Below are 11,578 nucleotides of genomic sequence, written 5' to 3'. Positions count from 1 at the left end.
ATCAATTCACTCATTTGATTTTTGACTTGAATAGGAATTTACATTTGTTTTCAGTTCTACATTAAATTTCTTTAAAAAGTTACTCTAAGCATTTCCAAAGATCATAATTTTGATGACATTGCTTTATGAAATCAACTCGGAAGTAAAATTGCATAATATCTGTATCAGGAAATCATGTCATCCGGTTTGCTTCCAACACCAGATGGTATAACCCTACCACATGTCAATGTTATGTAATTCATCATGGAATACTTACTTGCAATGAATAATACGACGAGCACCATTGTTAAAGCAGCAACTGCTTACCCTTCCAGACCACTTGATTCATCAAAGTTTTTGGTGGTGTTTGTGTAGCTCAATCTTTAGTCCCAGTGGACCTGTTTGTCTGCGATGTTTTTTTTTTGTTGGCCATGGTGTGTGGAGCCTTATTCGATAAATAGTTTTCGATGACCACATTGACATCCTTTCCATCTCTTCTTTGGTTGTCTTTAGATATTATTTAGGGTTTTTCCCTATCCACCAAAAGTTCCCCATCCCCCATAACCCCCCCCCCCCCCCCCAAAAAAAAACCCCAAAAAAACAAGAATATAAGCAAAAACAGGTCGCCATACAACAATAAGCGAACAACGCATATACCGTATAATAACCAGCTTTAAAAGACCCCAGATATCAAACTGTGAAATAATAATACTAGTGCTGATAAAGCATGACAATCCTGAATTTGCCCTTTAACATTAACAAAAAATTCTCCTTTGAGTCAAGCAATAATTTAAGGCTAAATCACATGAATTAACAGTGCTATTGTCTTTATATATAATTAATCAGGAAGTTGTAAATATTTATATCATCGTGAACAGTTGGTTCGCACTTGTTTGGTTTGTTGCCGTGTTAAGCTTTGACACAATAACTAATGAAATTCGTATTTTTATTGCATCAGGTGGACAATGTTCAATGCTATTTTTAAACTTCGGAAATTCCATTTTTAATTCTTATATAAAACCGTTTGTGCTATAATATTTTGAACTATATTACATGTGCACGTTTCATCATTAGACATAGATGTGTGGAAGATTTTATAAACCGTGGACCTCAACAAACACATGGATTATAAACTGGAAGTGACTGTAATATTTAGACAATACTGAATTCCGAATTTTGGACTTATAAAGATAATAATTTGTGGTAAGTTATCTGTTGTAACAAAATAATTTTGTTAGTTTGTAAACAGACTACATTTTTAAAATTGGGGTTTGCTCCTTTCTTTTACACCTTATAAGGTTTGAGTGTAATTTTGAAAATACAACTGTTGATATTTGAAATGCTGTTTCGGTGTTTTCTGCTGAGATGAAAAAAAAAGACAACGTTGTATGCTTACGTCAAAATTATGTAATATTGCCGTCTAGTAAATTCTTTTTGCGCATTGTTTTATGTGAATGAAAGGAGATACGGGTGTACGCTATGTGCTCTGTTGATTGGAGGAGATGTGTTCTGTGAATGAAAAGAGATAATGAAATGTGAGATTTACGCCACATCATAGTTTACCTTTAAGGAAAATCGGAATGACGCGTTTTGAGTTCAACCTTTTACAAATCATTTTAACGTTTTAGGAATATAGAATTATCTTTTATTTTCTTTTATTTTGGAAGATTTCGATTTCCGTCAAAAATGAATAATTAGATGTCCCACTAAGATTTTTTGGGAAGGAGTTTTGTTTTTGGAATGGTTTTTAATTACAAATTTCCCCCATCTTAGCAGCAATATACCAACTTCACCTGCATATGGGATATACATTTCCCTACTCATTCGGTATTCACGAGCGTGTAGTTGCTACTCAGGCTTTATAAAACGTCACCAGTGTCTGAGCAAGAAGTTGAGGAACCAGGCTTATGTCAAAATACGGCTCGTCCTTGTTCTAAAATACATGATGGTCTTGAAGTATAGATTCTAGATACTTACGTGGTTTATCCTAATAATTACATGTTAGAGTGTTCTTTTTATTTGTCTTTGTATATTTTTAACCTTTACTGTTTAGTCTTTTTTGGTATATACTTTTGGCGTTGCTAGGTATTTCTACATCCCGACTTTATGTTATTGTGCTATAAAAAAAGAAGATGTGGTATGATTGCCAATGAGACAACTCTCCACAAGAGACCATATGACACAGAAATTAACAGCTATAGGTCACCGTACGGCCTTCAACTATGAGCAAAGCCCATACCGCATAGTCAGCTATAAAAGGCACCAAAACCATAAATGTAAAACAATTAAACGAGAAAACTAACGGCCTAATTAATGTACAAAAAAATGAACGAAAAACAAATATGTAACACAGCAACAAACGACAACCACTGAATTACAGGCTCCTGACTTGGGACAGGCACATAAATAGAGAATGTGGCGGGGTTATGGTCATTTTTGTATTCTTGTCTTTCATTGTTACTATGTACTTTGTCTATAGAGTGTCTATATGCCATTTTGTTTTTCTTTGTTGAAATAGTTATTTGTTTTTATAGTGCTTAAGATTATAACGCAATGTGGACTGCTTTCTCTCATTTTTGACATTTTTACCTATTATTTCTGTTTGCTTTGCTCACATATTGTTGACAATATAATGGAATTCCATATGACTTTCATACAAGTGAGATGTTTAGCTAGCTATAAAACCAGGTTTAAAATGGTTTTTTTATTATTAATTGTTTTTGGCTTTTAACTAGCTGTCAGTAACTGCGAGAACTCTGAAATCGTACTTTCGTGTTAATTTGACATGTTGACACAATTTGTTATGCATTTCTGTTATTCAATGTTTACTTATTTTATGTTATATCTCGTCTTACTATTTTTAATGTGTACCACCTTTGATAGTATATTGTATGACTTCTGTACTGGTACTATGAACAACAAATTTATTTAAAAAAAAATATTTCTGTACACCTAACAACAAAATTATTATATTTAAATTTAACTGTGTACGTTACTTTATTTATCGCCATTTTGTCTAAGGTTAAAGTTGTCTTTTTTACATTAAAACATCTTTTTTATTTATATTGTGTCATAGATCAAACTTATTCGTTCAGTGTATATATATTTGTTTTTGTGTATTGTCATTTTGATCGAGTTAAGCCATTTCAATTGATACTTTATTGTGTGTCTTTTTATGTTGTAATGTTATACCACTGTTTGAGATTAGGGTGAAGGTTGGCGCCTGTTGAAACGTTTAAACCCGCTGCATTTTTATGCACCTGTCCTAAGTCAGGGGCCTGTTGTTCAGTCGTTGTCGCTTATTGGTGTGGTTCATAAGTGTTTCTCGTTTCTCGTTTTTATATAGATTAGACCGTTGGTTTTCCTGTTTCAATTGTTTTACACTAGTCTTTTTGGACTTATCATCGGCTTTATTCTTATATGAATAACACGACGGGTGCCACATGTGAAGCAGAATCTGCTAACCCTTACGGATTCCCTGCGATCACCCCCGGTTTTTTATGGGGTTCGTGTTGCTCAGTCTTTAGTTTTTATGTTGTGTTTTGTATATTGTATATTATTGTTTGTCTTTTGGTTTTTTTTTGCCATGTCGTGTCAGTTTATATTTGACTTATGAGTTTGAACGTCCCTCTGGTATATTTCGCCTCTTTTTTTATGGTGTTTGAAATTGTCATTTTGCCTAACTGGACAGTCGTTGCGGTAAGAGTTGTTTGGTACAACTTGCAGTCAAGTAAATTATGTTCTGTATTTAACTACTGCCGCTTTAAAATCAGTGAATGTTTGATAAACTATGAAAATTAACTGACGACTGTAGGTGATTCAGAGGGGATAGATGAGTTGAAACTTTGAAATAGTACCTATTTTGGGGCAATGATCTAACTAGAAGGACCATACTGGCATTGAAATATTACTAGTCTTACCAGTAAATATACATATTAGTCAAAAACATACTTTCATAGCGGTATAACATGTTACTTTTATTATTCTTCCCTTAGTTTATTTATTTTGTATTTACATTGTATCATAGGTCAAATTTATTTGTTCAGTGTATGTTCACTGGTGTTAATATGTCCTTTGATTGAGTTAAGCTATTTCAGTTGATATTTTATAGTGTGTCTTTCTATGTTGTGATGTTACACTATTGTTTAAGAAAAAGGGTAAAGGTTTGGTACCATTAAAACGTTTAAACCCGCTGAATTTGTTTGCATCTGTCCTAAGTCAGGAATCTGATGTTCAGTAGTTGTCGTTTGTTGATGTGGTCATAAGTGTTTCCCGTTTCTCGTTTTTTATATAGATTAGACCGTTGGTTTTCCCGTTTGAATGGTTTTACACTAGTAATTTTTGGGGCCCTTTATAGCTTGCTGTTCGGTGTGAGCCAAGGCTCCTTGTTGAAGACCGTACTTTGACCTATAATTGTTTACTTTTATAAATTTTGACTTGGATGGAGAGTTGTCTCATTGGCACTCATACCACATCTTCTTATATCTATTTAAAAAAGTATTTGATAATTAAAAATACATGTTTGTTGAAAAAATAACCTCTGCAAAATGGATAGCGTTTTATTGGCTGACTGTTTTTTCTAATATCTCTGATTACTAAGCACAAGAGGGAGGATATAGGTAAAACCTTACCATATACAAAAATATTAACAGACACACCGTCGGTATGGTTCATCTTTTTATATGTAAAATGAATTAATTCAGAGCAATTTGAAGGAGGTACGACACCAACGACAAGTATTTTATTTGTCAGTTGGTCATGCATTTTCATCGAATAAGGCAAGAAAGTATTATTATTAAGGCAAACACTATGCACTGCTTTATTTAACTAATAATAATATAAGAATAATCCCATAATAATATGTAACGGTTAGGGGATAGGCTATAGAAATGTACATACGACTTATTCGTCATACTCAGTTAAAACTCACCTCTACTTTCCTTTGGTATTTGCCAACGAGTATACAAAAACATTTGATGAAGATTACAAACACTTTGTACTGTAATTGTAGGTCGCTTCATTGTATGACTAGGGAGGATCCCCTGACTAAACGACAGTTTCCAAACTCTGTTTATCCTTATTTTACACATGTTCCCGCTTTATCACCTTTATATTTTATTTGCATAAGGCCTGAATATTGTCACTTGGACCCATTCATGCTAAGAGTAAGTTTAGTTGAGTCCGGTTTGTCCATTTTCCCACTTAAGGCGAAGTGAACATCATTGCACGCCTTTAGCGGAATGTGGGTTAAAAAACGTGCGTCGTTAGTTACGCAAGTTATCTCCCTTACTCCAAGAAAGGAAAAATAGGTACACAACCGAGATATGACTTTGTGTGGTTTATCATCAGTCTAAACAAGTATGCCTGTGTATGTCAACATTCCTACACGCCACCAGTCTAATGACTTCAGGGACCTTATGACCCGAAATCAGCATCGGATCAGCATAACTTTGGTTTCACACATTTACCATGGATGACCAGGCTGTGTGGGCCAAATGTTAATTCCGGGTGCATCTGAATATATGGAGATTGCGGTCCGCTACCAGGGCGTCAAAACCTGATAACAATGCAATAATGACTAGAGTAAATCAAATGGGCTGCAGTCGATGCAACCAGTAAAATACATGTACCTGCTATGTGACATGCCTGTCATTAGTTAGGAGCATGTTATCTTTTTGGTGCTATTGCTTTTTGTCTACAATATTTTTTCCGTTTATTGTTTTTCTTATGAATCAGAATGTTGGTTTTCTCTTCGCTCGAATTGTGTGGTATTTTGTGGTTCTGAAGACTTTAATAGCTCAGAATACTGTATGAATTTGATCATGGCTAAAGGTCGTAGTGTGACCAATAATTATTCCAATTATTGTTCTGTGGTGTTTCGTTGATAGTTGGCTCTTTGGCAAACAAATCAGATATCCTTGTCTCTATACCAACTTCTTTCTTATAAGATTGTTGTAAAAAACAAATAGAGAATACATTGTTTTATTCAATCAAAAAAGGGTGCAGGCGTTAATAATAATAAAAAAAAAAACAACAACAAACCCAAGTGAATGTTAAATTAATACTGATCCATTTAGAACAATAAGCTAAAAAATTAAATGTTGTTTTGAATTATATTTCGTCATTTTAAAAGACATACAGCAAAACCAGCACATAAGGAATGTACAGATATTGAATTGGACTTAATTAAAAGGGTAGATATTTTAAATTTGACCTTGGATGATGTAGCTATTCTTTGTATGTCCCTTTTAGTCATATAGCTCTTCGCGTATTCAAGTATGTATTCATCCTTGACATTCAAATTTTCTGAACTTTCCTGATGAAGGCAAATCCAGAAAAAGGGTTTGACTGAACAAAATCAAAAAGTATTATTTTAATTTAGAAAAATACTTTTTATAACATTTTATTTTCTAAACTGTCTATTTATGAAAATAAGTTCACGACTGTAGTTGTAAATGCTCAAAAATAATTATAATAGTTACGGTTTCATTTTTACAAGATATTTGTTTGAAAACATAATGTTCCAAAGAGTATAAATAATTATAATAGTAACGGTTTTATTTTTACAAGATATTTGTTTGAAAACATAATGTTCCAAAGAGTATAAACTGACAAATAACATGTACTTTAAGCTTAAAAACAAAATTAATCGTAAAGCATATTAAAAAGAATAGTTTTAATGTCATGAGCGTTACCTGTGACAAGTATTAAGATCGTTCTTTTTCAAATTAAATTCACATTTTGAATAAGACCTGGACTATTAAGATCAAAGCTACAATCATGAGATACGGTGTTGATACATTACATTATTCTTTATCATTCTTTTTTGTATATAGTGTTAATAAGATTTATATGACATGATTAAAATCTATTTATGTCTTTGTGAATTTCCAAGACTATTTTGACGCTACCCATCCCAGTTTTGCAACGGTTTTTCCAATGTATATTTAGTCAAATTGCAATTTTGTTGATTTTTAAATGAGGAGAATTAAATTTGAATATTATCAAATAATAGTAAGTTTTTTGCTTTATATTGTTTATATTGTCAATTCTGAATACATGTTCTGCATATCCTGATTGACAGTTTCAACTCGTTAAAAACCCGAAAACAATTAAATGGAAGCGCATATTATTGTTTATAGATATAGGAAGATGTGGTATGAGTGCCAATGAGACAACTCTCCATCCAAGTTACAATTTATAAAAGTACATCATTATAGGTCAAGGTACGGCCTTCAACACGGAGCATTGGCTCACACCGAACAGCAAGCTATAAAGGGCCCCAAAAAATTACTAGTGTTAAACCATTCAAACGGAAAAACCAACGGTCTAATCTATATAAAAACGAGAAACGAGAAACACGTATGAACTACATAAACAGGCGACAACTACTGTACATCAGATTCCTGACTTAGGACAGGTGCAAACATTTGCAGCGGGATTACACGTTTTAATGGTACCAAACCTTCTCCCTTTTCTGAAACAATAGTATAACATCACAACATAGAAAAACACACTATAAAATATCAATTGGAAGGCTTAACTCAATCAAAAAACGTAAATTAACACACAATGAACGAATAAATTATAAGCACATTTTGTGCTGATTCATCTAGACATAACTTAAAATTGTGTTTAGATCCAACTTGCAGTCAAATCATTTCTGTTCATATACTTTTCAAATATGTAAACGGTTAACTGTTACCTTCTTCCATGAAGTTTATTTGTGGTAAAATACATAACTATGCAGAAGACTATTGATTAAATTACAAAGGGATAAAATAATTCTATACAGGCATCGTGTGAAACAATTTCTCATATACTATTAAACCCGAGAAAGCGAAAAAGAATGGATTGTTGTTCGAATTGAGCAGGTAGAGGATAAAAAGTTCAAAAACATACTTCGCCTCAAAGTCTGTCACTTTCTTTTTTAAAGGTATTCTACAATTAAACAGGAAAGAAATGGTGTGTTAAATCATGACACCGGATTCCTCTTTTTCGAACTTGACGGATTGCAAGGGAAATTGACAACTATTTTTTTTGCGGTTTAAGTCAAATCTTGTTACTTAGAAAAGATAATTAGAAATTGACAAAACTATTTAAGAAAAAAGTCATCTTCCTTGTTTTGTTCATATGCGCAATATATCTTAAATTTTGTCGGGTTAAAAGTTGAACTGAAATCATTTTGTCTTGTAATATTTTTGCAAAATTATTGTTTTATAAGGTACAAAATAATGTTGTTCCTTGTTCGTGTTGAAATCAAACTTAGCTGTACTTTGCAAAATCTTTTTGAATTTTGGGTCTTCAATTCATTTCAACTTCGGATTTTATTCGGCCCTTTACCCTCTTTTTATTCGAGCGTCGCTAGTTAGTTTTTTTGTAGACGAAACGCGCGTCTGGTATACCAAATTTTAAGACTGGTATCTTTGATGAGGTTGTTTATCACATTAAACTGCTTTTTTGCAGAAGTTAACATCTAAACAGTTTGAATTAGAAATAGTTAAAATACAATGTGTTTTCTATTTCTATATATGTACAAATTATTGGTTTTCCTCTTAAGCTTGGGTTTACTAATGTAGAAGCTTTGAAATTTAAGAAAGACTTAATATGTGTAAACAACTACTATGCTTGTGATGTTCGTGATTGTTTTATTTTTGGACGACTACAGTCGACATTGTAGTGGTTCTGAATTGTTTATGTTTTGTAATGGTTATAGCATCCCGATTGGCCCATGTTTTTAATTTTGAGAGCAATAATGTCAGCATTCGATTACCTATTTGTAAAAGAATAATTACAAGTTAATGTATTTAATATTTCTTTTATTAACGTTAACATACCAAATGTTAACCATTATGTTCTTTGGGCCATATTTTTAACCAAAATAAGAAAATCTGCTCTTTTTTTTCAAATTACTATGTCATTATTTTCTTGTTTTTGCAGATTTATCTGGTATGATGTATCCATTCATACAGCTGATGTACGTTTTTGAGCTCTCTGTGACACTTTTGGCAGTTGCAAGACAAACACCAAGTGTAGGATTATACAATCTAGCCTTCCAAAGAAGATCGAAAAATGAAACAAAATCGTACAATTTTGTGTGGAGGCCAATTTCACAAATAGCCCCCTTTCAATTAACCATGCACCAATTATTTAGTGTGCCGACTGGTGGAATGTTGAAAGCAGAATTATCATTAACGACTAGAAGCAAGACAAAGAAATTTAAGGCTGCCGCTTGTATAACTCTTATACGCACAAATCAGAAAACCTGTCAGAGAATATTTGGTGTACCAGGAAAAAGAAAACAGTTCGTCAGTCAGTTAATTCTTCATGAGGTATTTGAAGTCCAGAAAGATGATAAACTTGAAGTGTCAATTCCACGTGGAAAAAAATATATCTATCAAGTCGGGGAGTACAATCGCCTTCGATTATACTATTTATAGAATTGCTAGAAGATTGTTAATATTTTGTTGAATACAGTGAATGACAGAAATTTCAGACAGTTTACAATATTGTCATATAATTTTGAAACAACTTCAGTTTTTAAGTTACATAACTACAATTTATATAATGCCATTTCTCGTTTAAGTAATTCCTCGTCGAAATCTTGGTGTCATAAAATTATATTTGGAAAAAGCAGTATATGCATTGAATGTGTGCAAAGTATTAAAGAAGATCTGTCATATTTGGTGGGAAGAAAAACCTCATAAAATCCCTAAACTGCTTGCTAGTATTTCTAGATTTGATAGAAAAACAATGGATATGGGGTATCCATCCATGACACAAAATCAGTAAATGCACAACAACAAAAAAACATACAAAAAGCAAAGGAACAGCGCTTTTATTGCTGTTCTTCATCTCAAAGTCACAGTGAGACCTCAACACGGAGCAAAAAAACTCTTACCTCACTGCAAGTTTTATACGGCCCCTAGCACCGGCTTTAGCGGAAATCTTTGCAAAAATAATTTGGATAGACTTTGTAAGATGTAACACCACCCAATCGGGCCCAAAATAGTTCCTACGCACAGGTGTACATCTTAAACTATGTAGCATATATTTTAGTAATTAAAAAATCAAATGAAAGGTGAAGGACTGGTGATCCTTGTAGAGCACACAATTTACTGATAATTTTGAATATTACAAAAATGTATGATTGAATTATATAATTGAGGGCAAATATAGCCTGTTTCTCAAGCTGTGGTCACACCTTACCGGATAGCTCGAACGGACGCCGAACGGATGAAAAAAAGTTTTCCGTTGACAAATTTTTTATCTGTTGGGGGTCCTGTTGTACTGACAAAATAAAACGGACGGGTAACGAATGCCTAACGGACACACACAGGATATGCAACGTACGAGAAACGGAAACGTACCGGACAGAACGGATGTCGAACGTACATCCAACGGACGAGTACCGCATAAAACCGAATTGAAAAAAAGTTATCTGTTCGAATTCGGCGTCCGTACGCGCTATCCGGTAAGGTGTGACCGGGGCTTCAGATATGAAATGCCTGGTTTGGTGTATCCAAAATTCCGGTAACCAGTGCAGAACGGTCTGACTATTCCTGGAGTGTAACCGTAACCCTTTCTGTGCTTTATAACTTCATAACTTCAAAGCATCTTAACACCAATATGTACACATGATCAGGTTGTAAAATAACGTGTGAATAATGTTGTCACACAACAGATAGGAAAGCGAATGCAGAGATAAACAATTACGTACGTAAGATTTCGTAGATGGTAATATTCTAATGTCTTTTTTTATATTACCGTTTTTTCATATTTCCATCTTACGTCAAATTCTAAATCTTTACTATAACCGGCTGTTTTGAAATTATATTTGGTACAACATACGTGTTTGTTATATTCGAAACATGAAGATCGGCCCCCAGTATACTACTCGCTCCTTTTATATGAAAAAAAATCAAACTTAAATCGTTTAAGTGAAGAAGTCGAACGATGTATAAAAATATCATGTTTATTCAAGTTTGCGAACGCTACAATTTTGTAGACAATTAACATTTGTATATTTTATAAGCTGGACTAGTTGTCTTCGGGTCGAATTGACTTGTACCTTCAAGTTAACCGGTACAAAATGGCATCTTTCACTTGATATGTGTTCATCAGTTTAATAATTCTATAATTTTTTAGAGTTTCATGATCTTAACCTCGTGAATGATTTGAGTTGTTAGAAATCTGACACTTGTTTAACAACCATACAAAGCGATGTAGAATTAAGTACTGTTGAACATTAAACGATAAGATGTAAACGTTGTTTTTATTTAAGTGACCTTTCATGCCGTCTTTTGAGATTCGTAGTCCAGACATGGTCCCTGAAATAAACCCCCTCTTTAAGTATATGTTGCAGCCTCCGTCTCACGATATCTGGTGCCATTATTTACAGCAACATAATTTTACATGTTAAACGCAATTTTTTAGGAGCACATTAAATTCTCTTTGGGTAATATTTTTGGTGGGTAAGTGTTGATCAATAGTTTCCAAGGAGACTTAGTTTTCTTACCTGCCAAAATCAACATTAAATTTGAGGATGTTTATCACTTTGTAAATATGTTTGATGAAATGTAAACAGATTTCAACAGGG

The 11,578-nt window shown here is 33.2% G+C and overlaps 1 long non-coding RNA gene across 1 annotated transcript; it reads left to right on the top strand.

Annotated features, from left to right (window-relative positions):
* The first annotated feature begins 849 nt into the window (after nucleotides 1-849).
* LOC127725842 (uncharacterized) lies at nucleotides 850-11,246 on the top strand. Its single transcript, XR_007993225.1, has 2 exons — nucleotides 850-1,182; nucleotides 8,920-11,246. It is a non-coding gene; the product is annotated as an uncharacterized LOC127725842 (long non-coding RNA).
* Nucleotides 11,247-11,578: the final 332 nt, after the last annotated feature.

This window comes from Mytilus californianus, unplaced genomic scaffold (genome assembly GCF_021869535.1).
Source record: "Mytilus californianus isolate M0D057914Y unplaced genomic scaffold, xbMytCali1.0.p SCAF_15, whole genome shotgun sequence".
Classification (NCBI taxonomy): Eukaryota; Metazoa; Mollusca; class Bivalvia; order Mytilida; family Mytilidae; genus Mytilus; species Mytilus californianus.
Note: the sequence above shows the minus strand (reverse complement) of the source record. Positions and strands in the feature narration are given on the sequence as shown.